Source organism: Lissotriton vulgaris, chromosome 7 (assembly GCF_964263255.1).
Source record: "Lissotriton vulgaris chromosome 7, aLisVul1.2, whole genome shotgun sequence".
Taxonomy (NCBI): Eukaryota; Metazoa; Chordata; class Amphibia; order Caudata; family Salamandridae; genus Lissotriton; species Lissotriton vulgaris.
In genome coordinates this window covers 759762229-759775521 of record NC_141695.1, presented here as the reverse complement: position 1 = coordinate 759775521, position 13293 = coordinate 759762229, and the positions used below count along the sequence as shown (strand labels likewise).

General features: G+C 47.3%; 1 pseudogene; it reads right to left on the bottom strand.

The window, feature by feature from the left end:
- Positions 1 to 9963: 9963 nt before the first annotated feature.
- On the bottom strand, positions 9964 to 10642 carry LOC147702371 (epithelial-stromal interaction protein 1-like; annotated as a pseudogene).
- Between the last annotated feature and the right edge of the window lie 2651 nt (positions 10643 to 13293).

Here is a 13293-nt window from a genome sequence, read left to right as displayed (position 1 = left end):
GTTGCATGGATGGATAAAAGGTTGCATGGATGGATGGATGGATGAATGATGCATGGGTGGATGTGTGAAAAGGTGGGGGGATGAATGATGGGTGGATGGATGGATGAAAGGGTGGGTGGATGGATGAAAGGGTGGGTGGATGGATGTATGGATGAAAGGGTGGATGGATGAAGGATGGATGTATGGATGGGAGGATGAAAGGGTGGATGGATGGATGGATGGATAAAAGGTTGCATGGATGAATGATGGATGGATAAAAGGTTGCATGGATGAATGGTGGATGGATGTGTGAAAAGGTGGGTGGATGAATGGTGGATGGATGTGTGAAAAGGTGGGTGGATGAATGATGGGTGGATGGATGGAAGGGTGGAGGGGTAAAGGATGGATGTATGGATGGAAAGATGAAAGTGTGGATGGATGAAGGATGGATGGATGGATGGAAGGATGAAAGGATGGATGGATGTGTGAAAGTGTGGGTGAATGAATGATGGATGGATGTGATGAGGCCTAACAGGCGCATTTATGGTTGTCAAAAGATGATGATGAGGAATACCAGTTTCTAGAAACGTTTGTCGGAAGGGGGTCCTTACCCCTAAAAAGGTTTTACAAGGGGGTCTCAGCATCAAAAAGTTTGAAGACCTCTGCTATACACTTTGCTGTTGTTTGTCTTTTTTCCACGGCTATGCTCACTGTAAATAATATTTATGGTTCTGGCTCAAATGCAGAAGACAAATTGCATTCTCCAGTCATGGTTAGTAACACACACAACACACACTCTCTACTTCCAGCAGTCATGTACATGATAGTGTATTTCTGAAAACAGATAATGGCCATCAGTTGTTGGGAGGTTAGTCGGTAAGGGGCTGCAAGACAGCGAGAGGACACTTGTGGCCTTGACTGATAGTGGGAACATTTTCCCTCTGTCGGTCACAGGCCCATTTTAGGTATCACCTGAGCCAGCACATGCGCTGTTCTAGAGAGACATTTTGTGAGTGGGCTTTAAAAAGCCAACCACAGATTTTTGTGCGGCCTAGAGCGTGCGGTTACGTGCACAGTTACGAACAGAGGCGCAATCTGACTTTCTTTGCATCCCTAGCGGGCACCCTTACAGCGCACAATCAGGCACCATCTGGCTTTCCTCTCGCTTTCTCTCCCAAGCGCGCGCTTCAACGCTCCTCCCCCTCCCCAACACAGAGCACGTCTCACGGTCGCGTCTTTTTTTTTTTTTACTTTCGTTCGTGTGCGTGACACACTATAGCCCTTCGGGTTTACCCTCTCTACTAGTTCCAGACTCACTATGAACCCTCGCGTGAGCTTTCACTACTTCTGACTCATTATGACCCCTGTGAGCTTTCAGTAGTTCCCGACACACAAATGACCCCTTGCGTGAGCTTTAACTAGTTCCAGACTCACTATTAACGCTTGCCTGCAGTGTTTCCTTTTATCTTTCTCTGTCACCAACCTTGCACTCCCACCCACTCCAACCCTGCAGTCACTCTCACTCTACCCCCTACCGCAGTCTCCTCCACATTCCCCTGTGCCCCCCCTTTTGCCCCAAGTCCAGTTTAACTCTTTTCTATCCTTCTGTCTGTCCGCCTCTGCAGTGGCAGCCCACCTGCTCCTTTGCTGCTCCCTTTTTCCATGACCCTGAAGTCTCTCATACACGTCTTTTGTCACCCCCCTTCCCATTCTTCCTTCAATGCACCTCTTCCTTTCCGTGGTACTGTCTCTCCCTCACCTGTCATTTTTATCTGTCGCTCAGTCCCGGTGCAACGCATTGATTTGTTCACATGTACCGAGACAAATTAAAAGCTGTCTTCAGAAAGCAATGGAATCTGCATATTATTTCATGAGCCTTTTTTGGCATGAAATACTAATTTCAACTAAACTTTTCATGAATCCTTCTAAAACAAAGTAAGTAGTTTAGTCAATGCAAATTTTAGTCAGCTTAATTGCCCTACTTAACTCTTGCCGTCCCGCACACAATATTAAATATGCTTTAACTTCTTGACAGGCTTTACTGTCAAACATTATTACTGCATGCATGTCTACTAACACTGTGGAGTAACTGGCGTTAACATGGTTTCTGCTATTCATGGCCGTTTTCCCAGGCCCCTGCAGCAGGTAGGAGCCCCAATCTTTCTAAGGGCCTCCTATCCTTCAGGTGTTCACATTCAGCCCAAGGCCCATGAATATCTGTGAGACATGGGAGACACATGGGACTCATCACATTCTGCAAGAGGGCATCACTTTCCGTTACGCCACTGCCACTTTTAGTTTACTCCAGCTGTTAAATTGTGTTAATTACCAGGAGATGTAATGGTATTAACATTACAGCTCCCGAAAATTACACATTTATAAAGCATCAGCATCGTTCTAATGAGGGATGAATGGGAGTTTAGAAGGGTACATCTCCACTTCTATTTTTTTAAAGAAATCATTAGTCAGAAAATGTTGCTTAGTGAAGATGGAGAAAAAAAACAATTGATGAATTTGATAGGTGTTTTTTTTCAGCATAATTATTAGACCGATTTAGCAGGAAAGTGTAAAATAATATCCAAGAGCAGAGTGAAATCAGGTCAGACAAATAGTGGAAAAGTGGAGTAGCATATTGACATGTACTAAATGCACACAGTAACAAGCATTGGCATAGCCAATAGAACTCACCTTTGGGACCATATAAGTGTTTAGCCATCCAACAGTTTATGTTGTTGCACCAAGGATATTATGCTGCATAACTAAATAATTATAAGGTCCCAAAAGCTAGACATATTGGCTATACCAATGTGTGTTTCCCTTGTTTTCTAAAACATTGACATTAGCACAGTTTGAAGATTTGAACAAAAGTAAAATAAATAACGTGAATGTACTAAACGTTTCTCTGTGCATCTTCAGACAGCAGTGCAATGTGTCAGTTTCACGATACCTTCGTAATTCCCCAATTGTAGTTCGCATCAGGATGACAAATCCAATTTGCATTTTTAAATTGTTTAGAGTAGAACATATATTTTCTGGTAAGTAGTTTCTAATTTTTGTTGAAAAGTGTCGCCTAGATAAAAATATAAACCTCAATGATGCGTGCAGTGTGGAACATAGGCTGGCTTTATACAAACAAAGCAGCAGGTTAATTTGTTCAGAAATTCACTTGTGTTAATCTTTTTACAGAAGCGTTTGATTTGTACTGCTGCCGGAACAGACCCCGCTGTAATGATACTTTTTTAGACCTGATATGATTGAAGTTCCAGACCACTTCTCAGGAAACTGTCCAGACTGCAGGATCAGAGGAGACGGACAGTTTTGCTCTTGCAAACCCAGTGAAGAGTCATGTATTAGCATTTAGCTCGGTTTACTCCTTCTCTCTGCCTCCTTCTGTCTCAGAAGAAGCAGAATAAATGCTTTATTTGTTGATTAATAAAAATAATTACAAACAAGGTTAAAAGCACTTTGGGTTGTGACAGAAACTACAATTTGATCTAACTGGAATCACATCTTTATCCGACAAAGCACATATGGCACATTGTGTTGAAAATAATATCAAGGTGCATTATTAAATACACCACCAATGACCGAGATCCAGTGGGGGGGTGTTGGGTGCCCCCTCTCACGCTGTAGGGAATCTGTCCACCATTCTCCAGGCTACTGGCACCTCCCAGGCTTCGGTGGAGGGCAAGATCGGCGTGGTACGGTGGACATGGCCCTTTTCCACGAGGACTTGCGTAACGTCACGACATGGATCTCGGAGGCGGAATCGCACCTCTCCACAGGATTAGGATGAGCTGGGCCAGTTGAAGACCCAGGTGGCCCGCCTGCAGACCCAGACCTCGGAGCTGCATCAACGTGCTGAGGACGCAGAAAACAGATCGAGACGCAACAACCTATGCCTCATTGACTTCCCTGAGGGGGTGGGACAGATCGGGCGGACACATTCGTGGAGTCCTGGGTGAAAGTAGGGATGCCCAAGGATGCCCTCTCTCCATGGTTCGTGCTTGAGCGCGCCCAATGCTCCCTGACTCCCAAGCCTCCCCTCTGGGCTCCACCTCGGGCCATCATCATTAGGATCATCAACTTCCGGGACAGGGACGCCAGGCGACACGGGCGCATGGTCCCATTAAATTTCAAAACAACACATTATGATTATCCCAGACTATACAAGAGAAGTGCAGGCCCAGTGGCGTACATATGCTGACGTCAAGCAGAAGCTCCGTAACTTAAGGTTGCGCTATGGTCTCCTCTTCCTGGCCTCTCTCAGAGTTGTCTTCCAAGACAAAACAATCTTCTCTGATACCCCACAGGCGGCCTTGAATTGGCTCACAGAGGAACGTCCCCTTAAGATCCGCTCCACCTCCCCCCCTGCCCGACTGGAGTCTGCACTGTCTCAGCCATCTCTTCCCTAGCCGCAGCGGTGGCACGCTCGATCCTACAAGAGGGGTGACCGGCGGAATGGGGATTCATGATCACCTGGTGGAGTCCCAACTGTTAATCTCATCTGAAATCCCTCAGTCCCCTGGGGACCACAGCCGAGCCACTTCTCTGATCGATTTGAGCCTTGTCCCTGACCCCTCTGAGACACTGCGCCCCGCCATATCCGACTCTGATTTATCCCGAAACCCCGCCCTTCAAGGTTCCGGGGACAAGGTGGAAGTCTGACTCTGGGGACCCACAAGCCTGGAATTACAAGAAGTTTCTTAGTTCTTATGTAGCTGCTGACACTAGGTTATCCGTCTGTTTGGAGGGGTCCGTCATTGCCACGAATCTGCCCTGCAAAATGTTTGAGCTCAGCACCTGTTATTGTTATTGTTTTCTAGGGTGACAGATGCTTCACTTCAGGAAGTATGGGGAGAGGGGAGTTGGGAGTAAGCATGGGCCAAAAATCCGTTACGCTCGTGAAATTTGCGGATTTTCGGCAATTTCGCAATCCGCGAATCTTGCGAAAATTCACGAATTCGCAAGCGGCCGGATTTTTTTTTTATGCCCAGCTCACTCAAGGGACCCCTGCGCCCTCCGGCGCGACACACATGGTCACTGGAGACAACTCTTCTGGCACTTTACGCAGCTGTAGTGTAGGAAAATCACTATACTAAATTGTATCGTTCCTAAACATAGGTAATAAAAAAGAGCCAGATTCATGAAGCTACCATTCTGCGATTAGCAAATAGCGAAAATTTGCGAATCACATTTTGAGAATCGCAGAATGGTATTCATGAACAAATGCGAGGGGAAAAAAGTGATTCGCAATCGATCGCAATTGGCGATAGCAATCTTGCCGCAATCGCAAAATAATCGCAGAATCGGCAATTTCCCATGCCAAAATTAACGGGAAGTCGCATTTCGAGCCCACTGATGGCATCACAACCAGGAAGTAGGCTCACCACACCCACAAACAGAACACAGAGCCAGGGAGTGGCAGCAGGAAACTGAGGCGCACCAAAACCAACACTCTGCAGCACCCCAGCCTGAAGGAAAGTGTTCAAAGATGTCCCAGAATGCAGCAGGGAGCAGTGGGCAGGAGAGGAAGAGGAAACTAAAATTTTCTGAAGACGAATTGGAGCACCTAATTGAGGGGGTGTGCAAGGACTATGCCAAGCTCTTTGGGAAAGACTCCCGGAGGGTGCCAGAGCCCGAGAAGCGCAGGATCTGGCAGCGCATCTGCGCAAAGGTCAATTCTGTCGGTGTCACCCAGCACTCCATTGACGACATCAAAAAGCGCTGGTACGACCTGAGAGTACGTTCCAAGGAGCGGATTGCTGTGAAGCTTGGGGATCAACTGGCCACCGGTGGAGGGGAACCTGTAGCCACACCTAACACCCCATTGGAGGACCTGATTGAGGACACCATTGCGCCAGCAGCCTGCATAGGGGTCCTTCAGCTGGACTCTTCTCGACCCAGCCAACAACAAACTGAAGGTAAGTGCCATGCGACTGCGACCCAGTCCCCTAACAATGCCCTTAAGTCCTGAGCTAGCAACATGACATCCCCAACAATGCAGACCATGCTCACCAAAAAAGCCCAATTGCATTGTGGTAGTTGTAGTGTAATCATTTACCCGCAGTTAGCCCAACACTGCCAGAGCACTCAATGCAAAGTCAAACCAAAAGCCAGTCGGGGAAAGCAAGGCTGCATGCATGTATCAACATTGCCTGCGCAAGATACATCACTTTAATCATGCACCCTTTCACATTACAGGTGCAGGTGATCAAGCTAGCACGGACAGCGAGGCGCTACACATTGCTGAGAGCCAGGAGGAAACTGAGGGTGAGGGCCAGTCCTCCCAACAGCCCGGCACATCCCAGCCACCAGCAGTGCACCCACCACCACCAACACCACCACCACCACCCCGTGCCGACAGGGCCACCCCTGCAGCCACAGCAGTGGTACAGGCTCCACCATCAGCGCCTCAGAGGCAGACGAGGCGCACACCTGGTGCCAGGTCACAGACCAGCGCACTGAGGCGCCAGCAGCGCCAGGGCCCAGCAGGCACCGCCAGGGCACTTAAAACACCCGACCCAGGCCTGGCCATCGAACGCAGCATGCTGGCGGTGCATCGCACGCAGGCGCGCCACATGGCTGCAATGCTCGCACAGATGCAGGCAAACGGCCAACACATTGCCCAGATGACAGCAGCAGTGCGAGAAAACAACCAGCTGCTTGTATCCCAGCAGGACATGACCCGTCGATGCCACCGCCAACTACTGGCCCACCTATCGGCCTACACTAGGTCAAATCATGTGGTTGGCAATGCCACATCTCAGCTGGCACGATGGTCACTTGCCATGCAGGCCCAGATGGTGCAGTGTTGCCAGGATGTGGCCAGGTCACTCGACCTACTCACCTCAGCCGTGCTTGGCAGACAGGCCACTGCCCAGGAAGAAGCAGAGGGGGCTGACGACGCAAGTGAGGCTGCATCGACCAACAGCAGCGCCTCCTTACCACCGTTGACTGCACGTCGCCGCAGCAGCAGGCCAACATCAGGAAGTAGGGCCAACACCGTCCCTCAGGATGCGGAGAGACGACTTGGGGCGTCTCGTCGTCACCGTCCGTGAGGACTGTAACACTCAGAGGGAGGCCATGCAGTCAACCCCTGCAAACCCCCTACCCCAGCATGGGGAGGTATGGAGCAATACTCTCTCCATCAGACAATTTAATACTTAAAGGCCAATTTATTGTGATTTAACATTAAAGAAGAATGGTCAAACTTGATACACACTCATGTCATTATTACATTCGTCATGCATGGGTGCAGTGTTGTGATAGTGGAATGTGTGCACTAGAAACAGTTCGTAGTGATGTGGTTGCGGCGCCTGTGTCCTTCAGCAGGATATTGTCCGCGTGCATGACGTACATGTGGAGGTGGCCGGTTGTCACCTTCAGACTCACTGCCAGATATCTCCACTGGTATCCTGCGATTGGTAGCAATGTTGTGGAGTATTGCACACACGGCCACGATGCGGCAGCAGACCTCAGGTGTGTGTTTGATGGCCCCACCAGTGCAGTATGCGGAAACGGCTCTTCAATAGGCCAAATGTCCTCTCTATGCAATTTCTTGTCCGTATGTGTGCAGCATTGTAACGCCGTTGCTGCGGTGTGGCTGGGTTGAGGTATGGGGTGAGGAGGTACTCACGTAGACCGTAGGCGCTGTCCCCTGCGGGTAATGAGCACAGGGTGAGTGCCTATTCTGCGCAGATACATGATGAAAGTATAGTATATGGGGACATGTGTACTTACCCAGTAGGTGTCCTTTGCCAAAGTCTCCCCTTGCCAGTCGTGTGTGAATGCCGCTGTGCCGGAAGATGAAGGAGTCATGTGTGCTGCCCGGATATTGTGCCACTATGTCTGTGATGATATTCTTGGCGTTGCACACCATCTGGATATTGAGGAAGTGGTAGGATTTGCGGTTGCGGTACATGTATTCCGTTTGTGCTGGTGGGCAGATGTGGATATGGGTACAGTCAATGCATCCAATTACATGCGGAAAATGTGCAATGTTGTAGAATTTCAGCTTGGTGTCATTTAAGTCCTGCTGAGTGGTTGGGAATGAAATGTAGTGGTGTAGCCTGGTCAGCATTGCATCCAGAAAACTACTGAGGCAGCGGGACATGGTGGGCTGGGATATGCCCCCAGCGACAGCAACTATCCCCTGGAAGCTTCCGGAAGCCAGTAGGTGCAGGCAGCACAATACCTGTACATGGGTGGGGACGGCATTGGTTCTCCTTGTTGGATGCTGTAGCAGGGGGTCTAGGTCCTGGATCAGCTTAATGATCATTGGGCTACTTAGCCGGTACTTGGCATAGATTTGCTCCCTGGTTTGGCCCAGAAGGGTGACCCGCTGCCGGAATATCCGCTCCTGGATCCTACGCCTGTTCTGTGCTGCTCGCTGCAGCCTACGCCGCCTGACCACCATGTAGAGTCCTGCCATTGTGAGAGTCCACAGTCTCCAGCTGCATGTCCTTAAGTGTGTTTGGTCAGGCCAGCACCTGTATGCAGTTAACTTAATTATTATTATTTTTTTTTTTTGCTGGTTACCACCTGGTTTGAGTTCTCCTTAAATTGCGTGTCGCTAATAGCGATTTTCGTGTTTTTCTCAAACAGCGATTTTTCTTGAATGCCAATAGCGAATAGTTAGCGACTTCACAACTGTTTTCGCAGAATCATTGGTTTCTCTCTATTTCCGATTCGCAAATTGGCAGGTTTCAGGATTCTGCGATTTTATTTGCGATTTCGCTATTTTTATTTAGCGATTACGCACTTTTGCGATTTTCTTTTTCATGAATAGCTTTTACTCAATTTGCTATTGAAATTGCGAATTCGCAGCAATTGCGATCGCAAATTAGCTTCATGAATCTATCTGTATGTAGATTAATATAGATGTATTTTTCAGGAACATTTTAAATATATTTGTTTTTCCTTTACGGACCATCATTTTAAACATATCATGAGACAGACTCATTATTTAGAAATGTGCACAAAATACTTTACACACACTAAATTCATTCCTAAAAGGAGACAACTGCTCAAGGGTTGTAGGAAATAATGCATGAATTTGACAACCTGTAGTTATGGGTCCTCGCGGAATGAGATGCAAGGTACATCTACCGTAACATAATCCCTCTGTGTTTAGTAAGACTGAAATGTTGAGGAGTGCACACGCGTGACCCACACATATGCAAAAAGAGAGAAACTGAGGCTAGTAAACATTGTTAGAGGCTGATGTGCGCAACATCCACAATGTTTTACAATATTCCGGCATGGGGTGTTGGGATGGTAAATATTCCAAGGGTTTGTCAAATTTTGTTACACTTAAAAAAGAATTGTAATGTGACATCAAAAGTGCTATCTAAACAAAAGAGACTACATAAATTTTGATTGGCCCAAAACTGAAAAACTTGATCGTGCCCTGCGAAGTAGATAAATGTGCAAAAATGTCCTTCTTTTAAAAGATGTGAAGTGTGTCAGAATCGGAGCTTGTAGGCTGATAAATAATATTAATGCTGTTAATTACGTACATAGAGTACGCTTGTGTTCTTTAGCACATTGGAAGGTACTACTGTAAACATTACAATCAAATAGAGCAAAGGAGGTAATGGCATTTATATTACAATTATATACATTTTTGTACTATTGTACACCTACTAGTTGACAAAATGTGATTTTGACTGTTGAAAACACACCGGCAAAAACTTTTTACAAATCACTTAATCAAGAAACCAATTTCAATTGTTTCCTTTAGAATTAACAAAAAAAATATTACATTTTTATTACCATAAATATATAACATTCTGCCAGAAGTGAAATAATGGAAATTAATCACTCGACGATGAAGATTACATTTAGTTTAAAAAACGCACGGCTGAACAAAGGGGTGATGGCAATGTATTCATCCCTGGAACTTTTCAGACTGACTGAGCTGACCAAAGTTGTCACAACGCCGTCATCTTTCAGTTACTTAAAGTAAGTGAAACGATCAGATCTGCAAAGCCAGGTTACGAATTACTGCTTGTATCAGGAATAAAAATGGCGGTCTCTAGTTTGGAAACGGCCAGCTCGGTACATGGAACCTGGTTGTTGTGCACTTCCCAGTCTGTCCAGAAAAGCATTATTTACCTGATATCGGTCATCTTGAAACGTTTCCCTTCTCTGTTTCTCCTATTGCCTTCTTTTTTCCTCTAGCTGATTTCCCTTTTCTCCCTGGGCTGCCTTCATTTTCTGGATTTCAGCGTCTTCGGCCTCCTTCTGCTTTCTTTTGTATTCGTCTCTCTTCATCTGCTGCTGGTATTTAGATTGGCAGAGTCCTAATTGTTGTTGTTCTCTTGCTTCATACTCTGAAACATTTCCGCCCAGCCTCCTCGGAGCCAGATTAATAGGACCTGGTCTATGTGCTTCCTTGTACCGCTCCAAGGCCTCCATCTCCTTTCTGACAATTGCCTGAACCTTATTTCGTCGCTCTTCGTTGGGATGCATTATGTGATAACCGCTCGCCGCCTCGGGCTGCGTCCATTGCTGGTGGGCGTCGGGTGACTCCTGTTGGCCGGACACTGTACCGCGGTGCCCTACGGCAGCCCCTTGCTCAGAGTAGCTCCTGACCCCTGGGGATCTCCCCTGCTCTGCTCGACCGGCTGTGCGTCGTCATTGAGTGAGTGGCAGACATTTAGATAGCAGCGGCGACCAAGATAGAGAGCGCAGTGCTCGCTCTGGGTGTTTGTGTTCGAAAACACTAAACTCTCTCTCCCGGGCTTACTCGCGGGGTTTCAGGCTAAAGCTGGGTACCGTCAAGAGGCAGCGCCTGGCTTTCCAGCAGGTCCTCTGTGCTCCACTCACTTCAACTAAAATTGCGGAATGAAGGACAAAAGGCAGAACACCAGCTTCCTTGGTGCAGATCAGTTTCGATTCTTCGATTTCTATTTTTTTTAAATTCTTGTTCCTAGGGCCTCCCTGAAGGTCATACGCCGGTCTAACCCACCCCTTTTTGCCAGGAGGCAGTTTCCACCCTCGCACAGGTGCAGGATTCTGGCGCTATCCCAACGTATTGTGGACACTATACATTTACCCAACGAAGTAGCACTTACTGATTAGCCACTGTAGTGTAGACAGTGGAAAAGAGTCTTTTTGGTGCAAATCCGCGAGTTTGTGAATTTTTTCGCCGGGTGTGGTCATATTGACCCTGTGTGGGCTTCCCTTTATCCCTATCTATGTGAAGGCCGACGTGCAGGGTCGCTATATTGCCGTATCTGGTAAGCTCGAGGGTAATGTTCTGAATCTATTATTAGCTTACATTCCATCTGCCACACTTCCCTCTTCCCTCCACCATCTTACAGAAGTAATTTCCGCCATGCCCCAGGGTCAAACCGTTATCGGAGGCGACTTAAACACAGTCATGCAACCAACACTTGATATAACGGGTACACATATTTTTCGTGTCTCGCCTGCTCTAGGTGGCTATCTGATTGGTCGGCTGCCCTGTGTCTCTGCGACGCTTGGAGGATCTGGAACCCCCGGGCGAGACAGTAAACTCTTGGGAGGGAGGGCGAGGGGTGGGAGTAAAGTAGACCGAGATTGTTCTGAGTGTGTAAAAGGCCGCTTTATTAGGAAACAGGTGCACATCACAAATATAAAACCTTGGCAACGCCTTACAAAACTATAACTCACTAAATAAATAATTAACTACAAACCCCGCCCCCCACCCCCTCCCCTGACATTCTTTGGCCCCTCCCCCACCCAACAATACAGCATTACAACATTACAACAATATTATAAACATCACATCATCAATAAAACATTACGTCATCAAATTAAATCATTACGTCATCATTTAAAACCTTTATTCATCAACCCCCAATCACATATTGAAATCCAGGCCCTCTATAACCATAAACCCTGCCTAACCCTTCACTCCTGCCAATACCCCCCAAAACCTGAACGGTCAAACAATGACCAACATTCCCCTGAACCTGTCAATCAAAGCATCGATCTAATACTCATCAAACAATCTACCATAAACTGCACCGATACAACCAAAAACCCCGCACAGCACCTGTTCCTAGCGACAATACAAAGCACAAGAAAAAACCCCTGCACACCTATACCCAAGAAAACAGCCTTTAATAAAATTAAAGTTAAAATTAAAAGGAAGGAGAAAAACCCGGCTGGACAAAATGGGGGGAGCAAAAAACCCAGAAAAATGAACGGAAAAATGGGAGGGAGGGTGGGACAAAAACGCTACCAGCCCTCCTAGCCACCAGGTCACCAAACCTAAAATGGTGGCTAGGAGGCGGGGCCAGGGAGACTTGTAATTGGGCTGGCCAGTCCTACTAGGCCAGCCCAAGTGCCAGAACATTCCAGCAACTTCAGGAAAACCCCTCGCAGCCCTCCCAAACCGCCCAGGGGAGGGGACCTCCCTGCGGTCAGCTCCCTCCCCCAAGCCCCCCTTGGGAGGGAGGGCGAGGGGTGGGAGTAAAGTAGACCGAGATTGTTCTGAGTGTGTAAAAGGCCGCTTTATTAGGAAACAGGTGCACATCACAAATATAAAACCTTGGCAACGCCTTACAAAACTATAACTCACTAAATAAATAATTAACTACAAACCCTGCCCCCCACCCCCTCCCCTAACATTCTTTGGCTCCTCCCCACCCAACAATACAGCATTACAACATTACAACAATATTATAAACATCACATCATCAATAAAACATTACGTCATCAAATTAAATCATTACGTCATCATTTAAAACCTTTATTCATCAACCCCCAATCACATATTGAAATCCAGGCCCTCTATAACCATAAACCCTGCCTGACCCTTGACTCCTGCCAATACCCCCCAAAACCTGAACGGTCAAACAATGACCAACATTCTCCTGAACCTGTCAATCAAAGCATCGATCCAATACTCATCAAACAATCTACCATAAACTGCACCGATACAACCAAAAACCCCGCCACCCAGAAAGGTAGGGGGGGAGAGAGACTACCCACCTCCCTTTCTGCCCCCCCCCCAAACAGGAAACGCGAAACAAAACCGTACCAATACTAACACTGCATAGCAAGCGAACGCGCCAAAACCTCTCGGAACTCTAACAAGTATGTCCATTCCAACCCTGGACAAGTGAACACCCTCATCTCTGAAAAATTCCACCGTCTCGAATTTAATTCCCCTATGGGAAATCCTGCTAAAACCAAGACCACGGCAGCAGCATGAAACTTCCGAGTTTACCTTCTTCCTGGCTCTGTCCACAGCCCTGGGATTAACTGCCCCTCTCCAGATCCTACGCGGTATCAATTCCGTCCAAAAGACATGGCACC